Source organism: Asterias amurensis, chromosome 10, assembly GCF_032118995.1.
Source record: "Asterias amurensis chromosome 10, ASM3211899v1".
Lineage (NCBI taxonomy): Eukaryota > Metazoa > Echinodermata > Asteroidea > Forcipulatida > Asteriidae > Asterias > Asterias amurensis.
This window is the reverse complement of record NC_092657.1, coordinates 13,106,035-13,117,507: the sequence shown is the minus strand read 5'-3', so window position 1 is coordinate 13,117,507 and position 11,473 is coordinate 13,106,035. Positions and strand designations below refer to the sequence as shown.

Sequence of the window (11,473 nt, the reverse complement as noted above, 5' to 3'; positions counted from 1 at the left end):
ATAATAATCGACAGGTTAGAGTGGTAGCAACTTACACTCATAACAACACTGTGATTTGAATCGACATAATTAAAATGATCCCAAGATCGCGGATGAAAATGTGAATTAAATTACAGCTGCAACTAAAACTAGACATTAAGTGTTTGTGAACAAACACCAAGCTGTTACGTATTGTTTTGCTTTGATTATGTGCTTCACTGCCCAAGGAATCTATAACTAAAAAAGGGTTTCAAAAAATTGTGTACAATGTAGCTCTTGATATAAGGTCACACTTCCCGGTTGACCCGTAAGTAAAGGTCAACATGGGCTCACAGCTACCAAAGACTATCTGCAATGACCCGGAGGTAAAGGTCAACATGGGGTCAAAGTTGTTTCAAATTAATCTTGAATGCCCAAGGAGTCTATAACTGAAAAAAGTTTGATAATCGGTTGTGTTGTTCTTGAGATGGTCCCACTTCCGGTTGACCAGGAAGTAGGGGTCAACTTGAAGTCACGGTTGTTCAAGTTAATATTTTATGCTTAAGGAGTTTATAACTGAAAAGAGTTTGAAAATCTGCTGTATAGTTCTTGAGATATGGTCCCACTTCCGGTTGACGCGGAAGTAGAGGTCAACTTGAGGTTACAGTTTTTTCAAAATTAATCTCCAACCACCAAGGGGTCTTTAACAACAAACAGTTGAAAAGTCGGCCGTGAAGTTCTTGAGATATGATGCTGCAAGGATTTCCTAATTAATATGCAAATGAGGGTCACGTGGTTAATTAATAAATAATTTTAATATGTTTTTATGATAGGAATTAAGCTAAACATCCTAAAGCTTCAGTTTGATATTATATTACGCCTTTAAAAACACATAATTAATTTGTAGGATACTCCTTTATTTTCCTACCCCCGATAGGGGGCGCTCTTATGAGACATTTCAATTGCACGATTTCTGCACCGTATTGTCTGTATCTGACTCTGTTTTTGTATGTGTACATCGCACAAACCAAAACTGTCATAACATGTGAAGCTATAACTTCCCCTATAGAACACGGCCCATAGTTTTATGGCTCTGTCTGCTTCAACCAAACTCTGCCCATTTATTATACAACCACCGTTCTCCGCTTACTTTGCAAGCGCTGACTGTGCAAGTTCAAAGCAAAGATTACATACGATATGTTTCCCCGCGCACAAGCAAAAATATCCCTGCTAAGCTGTGAAATATGCTTTATGTAACCGAGAATATGAACGCGCTTCTGAAGTGTCAATTCTTTGCTTACGCAGTGAAGCAGAGTCAAATTGGAACAGTCTCACAAGATTTCCCCTAATGTACTAACAATCTTTTTTACTTTAAATGTTAGAAGTGTAAGCCTTACCAAACATACTTAAAGGGCAAAATTTCATGGTTCTCATAACCACCAAAGTCTGCGCTTACGATCACCATTTTCCGCTTACTGTGCAAGCGCCGAATACAATGTGCGAGCTTGGAAGCACACAAACAAAAGGAATCCCTGCTAAGCAGTCTATTTCGCTTGACGTAAGCGCAGAATTCACTGCTTCTGCTAATAAAGCATTGGATCTTTTTCATTAAGCAAGTTCCCATCATGACTCGACTAGTCGCTCCTCAAACCTGACACTTGTCGAGATAAAAGACGGATTCTCAAGATGTGCCGCAAAGGCAATACTAATTATGTTGCGAATGGGCGACTAGTGAAATTTACTGCTCGGCTAGTCGCACGTCAAACCTAACTACGACACTTGTCGAGATAAAATACAGATTCTCAGGAATTGTGACTTGTCGAGATAAAATACGAATTCTCAAGATTTGTGCCGCTATGTGACGCAAAGGAAATATTATTTATGTTGCGAATGGGTGACTACTAGTGAATTTTACTACTCGCACCTCAAACCTAACTACGACATTTGTCGAGATAAAATACGGATTCTCACACTAGTCGCCCCGGGCACACTAGTCGCCCCGGCCTACTTTTGTCACAAGTAAAGCACGGTTCCTGCGAATGCAAATCAAATTTTTAAGTCACTGTTTTCGCAGTGAAAGTTTCGCAGGAGTTCAGCACAATTAGTCAACTGTAGCAAACATGTTGATGTGAATTGTGACGCTCAAGAACACATTCCCTGCTAAAGCTGTTAAATACGCTTAGGGTAAGCACAATTCCCTGATTACGTAAGCGCTGTGATTATTTCTTTTAAAAGCCATTGGCCTAGGACCAAACTACTTTTTAAACACAAAAAAACAGCTTAACCATGCCTCACGTTCAAGTTTTGAATCCAGGTATTCTGCTCAATTTCTGCAATTTGTAAAGCAAAATGTTTTGCCATGTTTATTATAAGCAGCTCTATAAAACTGAGCCTCAACCACAAGAGAAATGTCAGCATAATAAAATCTCTGCTTTTGTATTCCGGACTGTCAAAGAGTTTTTGTTTGTCATAGTCTAATTTCCGAAAGTAACGCGAAATACTCGAATTAGTTTAGGCAGATGGTCCCCGGCGCGAACAAGGTGACTTTACCCCTAAATCATTCCAAATCCCGGGCGGTCTACTTTCGTCGTCCATGCTCGTCGCCTGAAATGAACCCGGTCCACGACGCACCATGCTCAGGCTTGTCAAACTTTTGGGACAAGTTTAGACTTGTGCTAGTCGGTGACCGTAACAAATCTATGTATATTGAACAAAAATACGCAATAACACCGGTCGTAAATGGGACAAGGACTTGGTCAAGTTAACAATTTTACAATTTTGACTATTCAAATTAAGTTTACGCCGTACCCATGATCTTTGAAAATTTTTCCACGGGAATACAGTTTTTTTTTAAATAAATAATTACACTGTTTCAATAAGTTTTGATGCTTTTAAAATGACCATCAACAAAATATATCTTAATCTAAAGCAGTTTTGGGAAGTGTACAACATGTAATTTAATTTTAATCGAATAAATTATGTTTCCGAAAGCTGGGTTTGTTTACACTTCAAGAGCCATTGTGTTTGTGCACAGACACAAAACGTGCATTACATGACGTCATGGTGACGTCGTCCAGAACTGTATGTCGGAAATCACATTAACAGGACCTGACTAGTGTATAGCTGAAAAAAAGGGTCAGGATCGGCGGTCTACTTTTTGAGATATGGTGTTAACTTGGTTTGCTAATTAAATATTCACAAGCATAATTAAGGCTTATTAATTAACCATTGTTATATTTGTTTACGATAACAATTAAGCTTATGTTCTAAGCTTCAATTTGGTATAGTAAACTCACTCTTTCGTATTATGGTTTAGGAGATTAGGCTGCCGCAAAAACGTGTACAATCACTAGGGGATTTAGGGAGAAACAAACAATAATAATAATAATAATAATAATAATAAAAATAATAAAAATCTCGACGAAAACAATACCTGTTCCGACGGACAGTCGGAACAGCTAACTAGTATTTTATTCGGCTACGTTTTATCTTTGACACAAACATTACACACACAAATCGGTAATAAATAAAGTATTAGGTGATTAGATAAATTGATTACTTTGTGACTAGACAGCCCTTTGAGTGATTAAATCGGATCGATACGTGACCCTAAGACGAGGGTCGACTAAACACACTCTGTATAGCCTCGAGAATGCATATTTTTATATGGAAATTCTTCAAATAATGTTTATCTTTTATCTTTATACGCAAATCGCTTCAAGTTAGTAGTGGATCGACATTGTGGGCTTGTCTATCATATCTTTTCTTTAATCTACCATGTGTTCTTTTGGGCACCGGAGCATATTACGCAAATCGCTTATAAAATTTATACAGTCATTTAAGAGCTGTTAATTTTGCATCGGGATATTATACCCCCAATGCACATTTCGTTAACAATATCTTAAATCGTACCCGCTGCCAAAACATAGTATTCGAACTGCCTCTATCTACCAGGTAGTCTCGGTGGTCTAGTTGGTTTAAACAATGCTCTCGAATTGCAAGTGGGTTAGAATCCCATCCGAGTAATATGTGTAGATTTGTTTTTCAACAGAGCTCGGTAAAGTAGGCTACTGCGTATAATGTGCTAACACACATCAGTGTAAAAGGTAAAACTTAAAGCATACTTCAATGCTTAGTAACTTGAAGTATGCACGCGCAGAAGGCAAAATTCGCCGCTAACCCGTGAAATACGCTTGCCGTAAGCACAAAATTGTGTGCTTACGGTAAGCAGAGCCATGAAATTGGGCCCTGGACAACTAGGTAAAGAAGTCATGACGAAACAAGAACTCTCAGTGGCAAAGCATGGTTGTGGCTCCAAAAAAAAAACGTTGTACTTGTTACTTTAAAGAGCATGGAAACAGGGTTAAACGATCATGCACGTTTTTGTGTTTTATCAATTCAAACTAAGGGATATCTTCAAAATGCATTTTTCTTGTTTTCGGAAAAATTACCATGTTTGATGCAGAAGTGTCACAACACCAAAGTGTTTCGCCCCAGCAGACATGCAAACCATAATGATAGCCCAATCACAACCAAAAGGGAAATATTCTGAGAACCAATAAAAATTAAGACAGCACAAACTTTCTTGATGTGCAAGGGGATTTAAAAAATAAGACTTTCAAAAAAGAGGCGCTGTTCACAAAACTTTGTTTTATGCAATGTCAAGAAATATGATTGGGGCAGGGCCAATGTGGGACAAATTTTAAGATTAAGGTCATCAAGTCCTGATCAATGTTGGGTTATGCACTAAGCCTACATAGTGCTTATATGAAAAGCTGCTAGATCGATGGAATTATTACTTCTTTCTGTTATAAATTCAAAATGAAGCAAATACTTCAAAATGCATTTCTCCATGTTTTTGGGGAAAAGGGTCTACTTTTGAGACAGTACTGTTACATCAGGATACAGTTGCCCAAGTTTTTCTTACTAGAAATAAGAAAAAATAAGAATTTTGGCCCTATTCAAAACCGAAAGGAAAATTTTCTCCTGAAACAAATGAAATTTTGAGGGAAAAATATGGTAAAAATGTTGATTTTGCAAGTTCTAAAAACATACTCTAATGCACCTTCTAAAAATAGCACAAGGGTGAAATTTATTGCAATCATTTGTTGTCTAAGGTATAGTGGCCTAAACTCAACCAAACTGTTACCATGGCAATGTGTTATATTATGGTTTGAAATGTTAATTTTGTTTATTTGGACCCAAGGGTGAAATTTATTGCAATCATTTGTTGTCTCAAGTAAAGCCAAGGATGATAATTTGTAGTGATGGCAAAGGTTTATGAAATGTTTTTGTTTTTTGGTGGGGTGGAGTTGTAAATATTAACTAAAAAACAGTTTTTCAGACCCTCAAATCGGCCTAAAGTGGCCTAAACTCAACCAAACTGTTACCATGGCAATGTGTTATATTATGGTTTGAAATGTTAATTTTGTTCATTTGGACCCAAGTCCCTACCATCCACAAAGGATTAGAAAAATATTCCTTTCTTTTTAAATATGGACACATATGTCAATATTATGTGAAAAAAACCTTAAAAAGGCATTTTTCACGTTTTGGGGAAAAAAGTCTAGTTTTGAGGCAGTACTGTCACAACAGGATACAATTGCCCAAGTTTCTCTCACCAGATATGAGAATACCAATGTTGGCCCTAACCACAGCCGAAAGGAAAATTTTCTGAGACCCCTGGCAAGTTGACATTTTGAGGTCCAACAATAGGGTAAAAATGGCGATTTTGCAAGTTCTAAAAACATACTGTAATAAACGATGCAAAAATAGCACAAGAGTGATATTTAAAGCAATAGTTTTTTTTTCTCAAGGAAGGCCAAGGATGACACTTTGTTGTGATATACAACTTGTTTTGAAATAATTTTGCATTTTAGTGGGGTGGAGTTGTAAAAATGAGCTAAAATCCAGTTTTTCAGACCCCAAAATCGGCCTAAAATGGCCCAAAAACAAAATGAGCCGTAACCATGGCAACGGGCTTTATATGAAATTGAAAATGCAATTTCGTTTACTTGCACCCCAAGGCCCTTCCACCCACAAAGTATAAAAACATTCATTTTTTGACTGTGAGCAAATATGTCAACTATTTACCTGAACTGACTCTTAACACCCCAATTATTGCATTGTATAACAGTTACCCGGTCGGTATGCGCCAAAGCCGACAGAGCCAGTGGGACGATTCTTTGAGTCAATATCCCGAAATCAAACTCAGGCATAAAGTTTCATAAAAGCTTGTCAGTTTGACCGGGAAAACAAGCCACACTGATTTGTGTATGTTTAGAGTGTGGACGTTAAACCGTGTAGTTGCATGTTGGTTTAGTTGGTATTATAACGTTATAGGGTTTGTAAACGTCTAGTAAAGCCTGTGAAAATTATTTACTGTGCAGTTTTATTTGGTAACAAGTACAGCAGCTTAGGATATTGAAATGCAGTTTAGAGAATTTGCTTTAAGTCGAAGTACCATGGTTGTGGAAACAAACAACGCTTTTTATCTTTTGATAATCAGTATCGTTTCTGACAGTAAGGTTTCTTAGATTGTGTAACCCAACTGAAGAATGCTCTTTATGCGTGGACAACCGCTACATTTGTTAAAACAATCTCACATAAGTTTCCACCATAGAGCTATGTATACTGACTAGAGCGCTTACTTGCTCTGCGTTTTGAAGCCACCCTGGGCGCAGACATGTTTGAGATGGTGCGTGACTATGAAACGATTTTAATTTTAAGAGAACACACATTGCCGCGGTTGTTTTACATGGCGGCGCGTGCGCTTTACGTACGCGTTGCCCATTCGCGTACGACGTCCCCGCGCTGCCTAATTATTGATTGTGCTAAATGACATACTACAAAATATATATTCAACTACAAACCAACGATTGGCACACTTAAACAAGCCCTCCCAAGGCTTTACATTATTATGTTTTTAAAGGCAATGGACACTATTGGTAACTGCTCAAAATAATTATTTGCATAAAACCTTACTTGGTAACGAGTAATGAGGAGAGGTTGGTAGTATTAAACAAGTGTATTTATTATTTGTCATGTGAATGTGAAAAGTCCATTGTTTTTTACTGAAAGCTGAGTAATTTCACTCGTTCAGAGCTCTGCATTGTGATAGTTTTGACACGAAGGTACAACATGGTCAAGTGGCTGATTCATATTTGTGGTTCAAGCAAGTCAGTCCAATTTGAAGCACACTGTGCGTTCACCCTGGAGTTTGTTGGACAGAAAATCGTTTCTAATGGCAAGTTATCGCGACTCTCAACAAACGGCTCTTTATGCGGTAAGTCTGCTGCCACCCAATGTCTAAAATCACTGATTGTATGAACTATTGAAAATTACATTCGTTTTACTTTCAGTCTCACCAAGATGGCCGAAGCTGCACTTCACACTGAGACCACTTGCAAGATTAGACATGTACACATCGAATGTCCAATCTGCTTGACTCGGTTCATCGATCCGAAAATCCTGGACTGTCAGCACAGCTTCTGCTTAAAATGTCTTCAGGAACTTGTAGACAAACAGGATCCAAAGACGCGTTTCATCACTTGCCCAGTGTGTAGAGAGAAAACTTCAATCCATGATAAGGGACCATCTGCTCTTCTTAACTGCTTTCTCTTGAGCTCACTTATTGATGACGTCATCAACCCGAATAGTCCCGAGGTGGACAATCACCCTCTTGTCTCGATTTGCGAAGGATGTGACGAAGGTCTTGATGCCGTCTCACGGTGTGTTGACTGTGAAGCTAATTTTTGCAAGACTTGTTTGGAATACCACGCCAAAATAAAATTGAACAGGCATCATCGAGTCGTTAATGCAGCCGGGTCGTCAAATGAGGGATCCAGAGACCAGCAAAAAAACTTGCTCTCAAAAATGCCGGAAACACACTGACCAGGAACTGTGTTTTTATTGCGACACGTGTGACTTACTTGTTTGTCTCAAATGTGTGGTATTTGATCACAGAGCGCAAAACCACAAACTCACTGAAATCAAAGACTCCATTCGATCTTATCGTCAAGCTGTTGAAGAGGCTTTGATGAAGTTTGATGAATGTCGCAAGCAGTTCCAAGAAGTGTACGACTCTATCAAACACTCACAGCATAGATTACAGATCATGGTCGACCGGGCTCTTCGAGATATTGTGGCTAAGGAGGAAGAGGAAGTTGCCAAAATCAGAAAAGCATCTCGCCTCCTTCAAGACAGAATAACTCAAATCGGTCAAGAAATAGGTGGGGAATTTGGCAGCATACAGATCAGCAATAGCGATAAGATGAGCCGCGCAGAGCAGATCGTAGCTTCAGTCAACAACTTGATGCAACATGCTGATGACTTTGAGCTGCTGGACCTCAAGCCAAAGGTTATGCACAACTTAACATTCCACAAAGAGCTCCAGTTTCAAACAGTGCAGCATAGCAAGTCATTCATCGGGTTCAAAGGTCATGATGTCGTCACTGATGCGGATATCGGTGAAATACTAGAGGAAGAAAAGTGGGAAGTGAAGACAGAGTTTGGTAAAGAAGGGGAAGGTGAGGGGGAGTTCAAGTTGGCATGGGACGTTGCTTGTTTTAGCAACGGTGACATCATCGTTACTGATTTGAAACGGTTGATATTATCCAAATTTACATCGAGTGGTAGTTACAAATCTCAAGGTGTGCAAAGTAGAACAGTAGATGGACAACTACAAGCCCCTGTGGGTGTTGCGGTGTCCTCTGATGACCTGCTTCTGGTTACTGACGCACATGATGTAAAGGTTTATGATAGCGAACTGCGATTTATTCGCAAGTTCAGACCCTCACAGAATGAAGTCGAGGGGCAGTCAGGGAGTATGCTTTTTGGTATTGCTGTTGGCAAGAAGAAAGATCGTATTGCAGTGTCTGACTGTCGGAGAAAGGTAATATATCTTCATAACAAAGATGGATCCACCATTTCCACAATACATCATGATGATATTGGCGATATGGGCTTTCTATCTGTTAACAGCAAGGAGCGACTGATCTTCACAAACCACGATGAGTCGAAACTAGCTTGTCTGGATTTCATGGGAAACGAGGTGTTCAACATCAGCACCTCCATTGACGGCAAACCTGTAAAGCCTACTGGTGTGTGTTGTGATGATGCTGGCGATATATATGTGTCTATTCATTGCGATACGGAGGGAACCAGTGAGATACATCATTACGATGCATCAGGTAAGCATATCGGCTGTGTAGCTCGTGGCTTGCTCTATCCTCAAGGCTTGACGTTCACTCCTACCGGTGACCTCATCGTGGCTGACTTGAACTCAGTCAAGATATTGCTTCGCGTGTGAGTGTCGATGACGTTATGGTCGCAAAGATACACTATTATTGATGACAAGGTAACTTGCAACTTATAAAGTCTAACATTTGTAGTTAATCTTCATGAATCTCAAGAATGCAAATAATCTGCCACTTGGACAAAACGTTACGATCATAACGTACCACCAATCGTTTGTACTAAATCTAGTGTTCTGTTTCAATCCATTTATTTCTTAAATACGTTTAGGTAAAAACATTAACCTACAAAGTACCAGCTTAAATTTGTAATATCCGTACCAAAGTTTAGTCTTTTGTGACCACTATTGGTAATACTGGACACTATTGGTAACTGTCAAAGACCAGTATTCAACATATGCATAAAACAACAAACCATATGCATACAACAACAAACCATATGCATAACAAACCTGTGTAAATTTGAGCTCAATTGGTCGTTGAAGTTGCGAGATAATAATGAAATAAAAAAAAACACCTTTGTCACACGAAGTTGTGTGCTTTCAGATGCTTGATTTCGAGACCTCAACTTCTAAATCTGAGGTCTCGAAATCAAATTCGTGGGAAATTACTTCTTTCTCGAAAACTAAGGCACTTCAGAGGGAGCCGTTTCTCACAATGTGTTATACTATCAACCTCTCCCATTACTCGTTACCAAGTAAGGTTTTATGCAAATAATTATTTTGAGTAATTACCAGTAGTGTCAACTTCCTTGAAATGAATTTTGAAGCTGTATTATTAAAGGGTATACTTTTGAGTGTTTTTACTCAATCGATTATTCATGTAATTTTTTATTATTTTTTTTTTTAACATCAACCGAATATTTAGTATCTTTGTGTTGTTGGCAGATTATGTTGTGTGTTTACCATTATACAATTATTAAACTTTAATTAACTTGTGTCAATTAAAGCTTCTGTAAATATTGCTTAAAAATGCGGCTCACGAAACAATTAGCAGGATACAAGTCTTATAATAAGCAATTGACATAGTGTTCGGCTTGCCACAGTATAGTCCGTTAAGCATTTTTCGTTTGGCTGTGCTACTTTAAATAAGGGAATAAAAGGGTTGCGATGAGTTTTTAAACTGCCGTTCACAACCGGCAGGGTCGTGGCAGTGCGATAAAGGCACGAGCCGAAGGTAAGGGCCTGTATCGCACTGCCACGACCCTGCAATGTTTTAAACGCCAGTTAAAAAACGAGTCAATACTCTTGTATTCCCGTTCATAGATGTATGTTTAGTTAAAAGGCGTAGAAAGGTAGTATTATGCATCCTCCTATTCATGGACCAAAATTGCACGGCGAGATCGATCACCACTGAGAACGAAGTTGTGAGCTAAACGGTTCCAAAAACCACCGGTTATCAACAGCTCCAGCTAGTTATTATCAACCGTTTAAACACACCCACGTGACACGCTCTCCACCAATCGGAATAGCGAAATTGTCTGAGGTATTTATGAATGGTTAATAATAACCGCACACATTTACCTTGCTGTATCAGTTGCTGCTTTTCAACACACCATTACCCATTTAGTATTTAAGACTGAACATAAAGGTACCCTTTTTATCTGATCGTTATTCATTACATTAAAAGTGTCACGTTATATATGAATTATTAAGGGAATAAAAGGGTAGCGACTCGTTCTTTACCGGTCGTTTAAAACAGGCAGGGTCGTTGCCGTGTGATTAAGGCCCGAGCCGAAGGAGCTGGAGCTAAAAATACTGCCGACAATATTTTGAATTTTGTTGTGCTCAGCAGCTCAGCTACGCGTTGATCAAAAAGTAGCTTTGTGCATTTCGGTATAGATTAATGGAGGGCGCTCACTTGTGAAATCCCACTGGACGCCATTTCTGCAAGTAACTTCTTTGATACAACAGTAGATCAGTGCAGATCAGTGCAGATAATGACCATAGTTCCTATCAATGGGAAACAAAACATTCACTTGCTGAAATGGCGCCCATGCGTATTTCACGTTCCAACATTAGATAAAGCTTTAGTTCCGCATCTTGCGCCTTGCGGCGCTCTGTAATCTTTGGTTATAGTTCGTATTTACATGCACAACAGGATATGCCTACCTGTTAAGATCATTGGGATAGAGTAAACCTTTGGTATTTTAAACCGTTGGATTTGATTTAATATTGTATTAATATATATGTATACATTACTAACCTGCTGAAATTGCATGGCAAAAGGTGTTCACAGTTTTTAGATATCGCCGGAAATCC

General features: G+C 38.8%; 1 pseudogene; it reads left to right on the top strand.

The window, feature by feature from the left end:
• Window positions 1–7,329: 7,329 nt before the first annotated feature.
• LOC139943354 (uncharacterized) lies at window positions 7,330–9,268 on the top strand (annotated as a pseudogene).
• The last annotated feature ends 2,205 nt before the right edge of the window (window positions 9,269–11,473 follow it).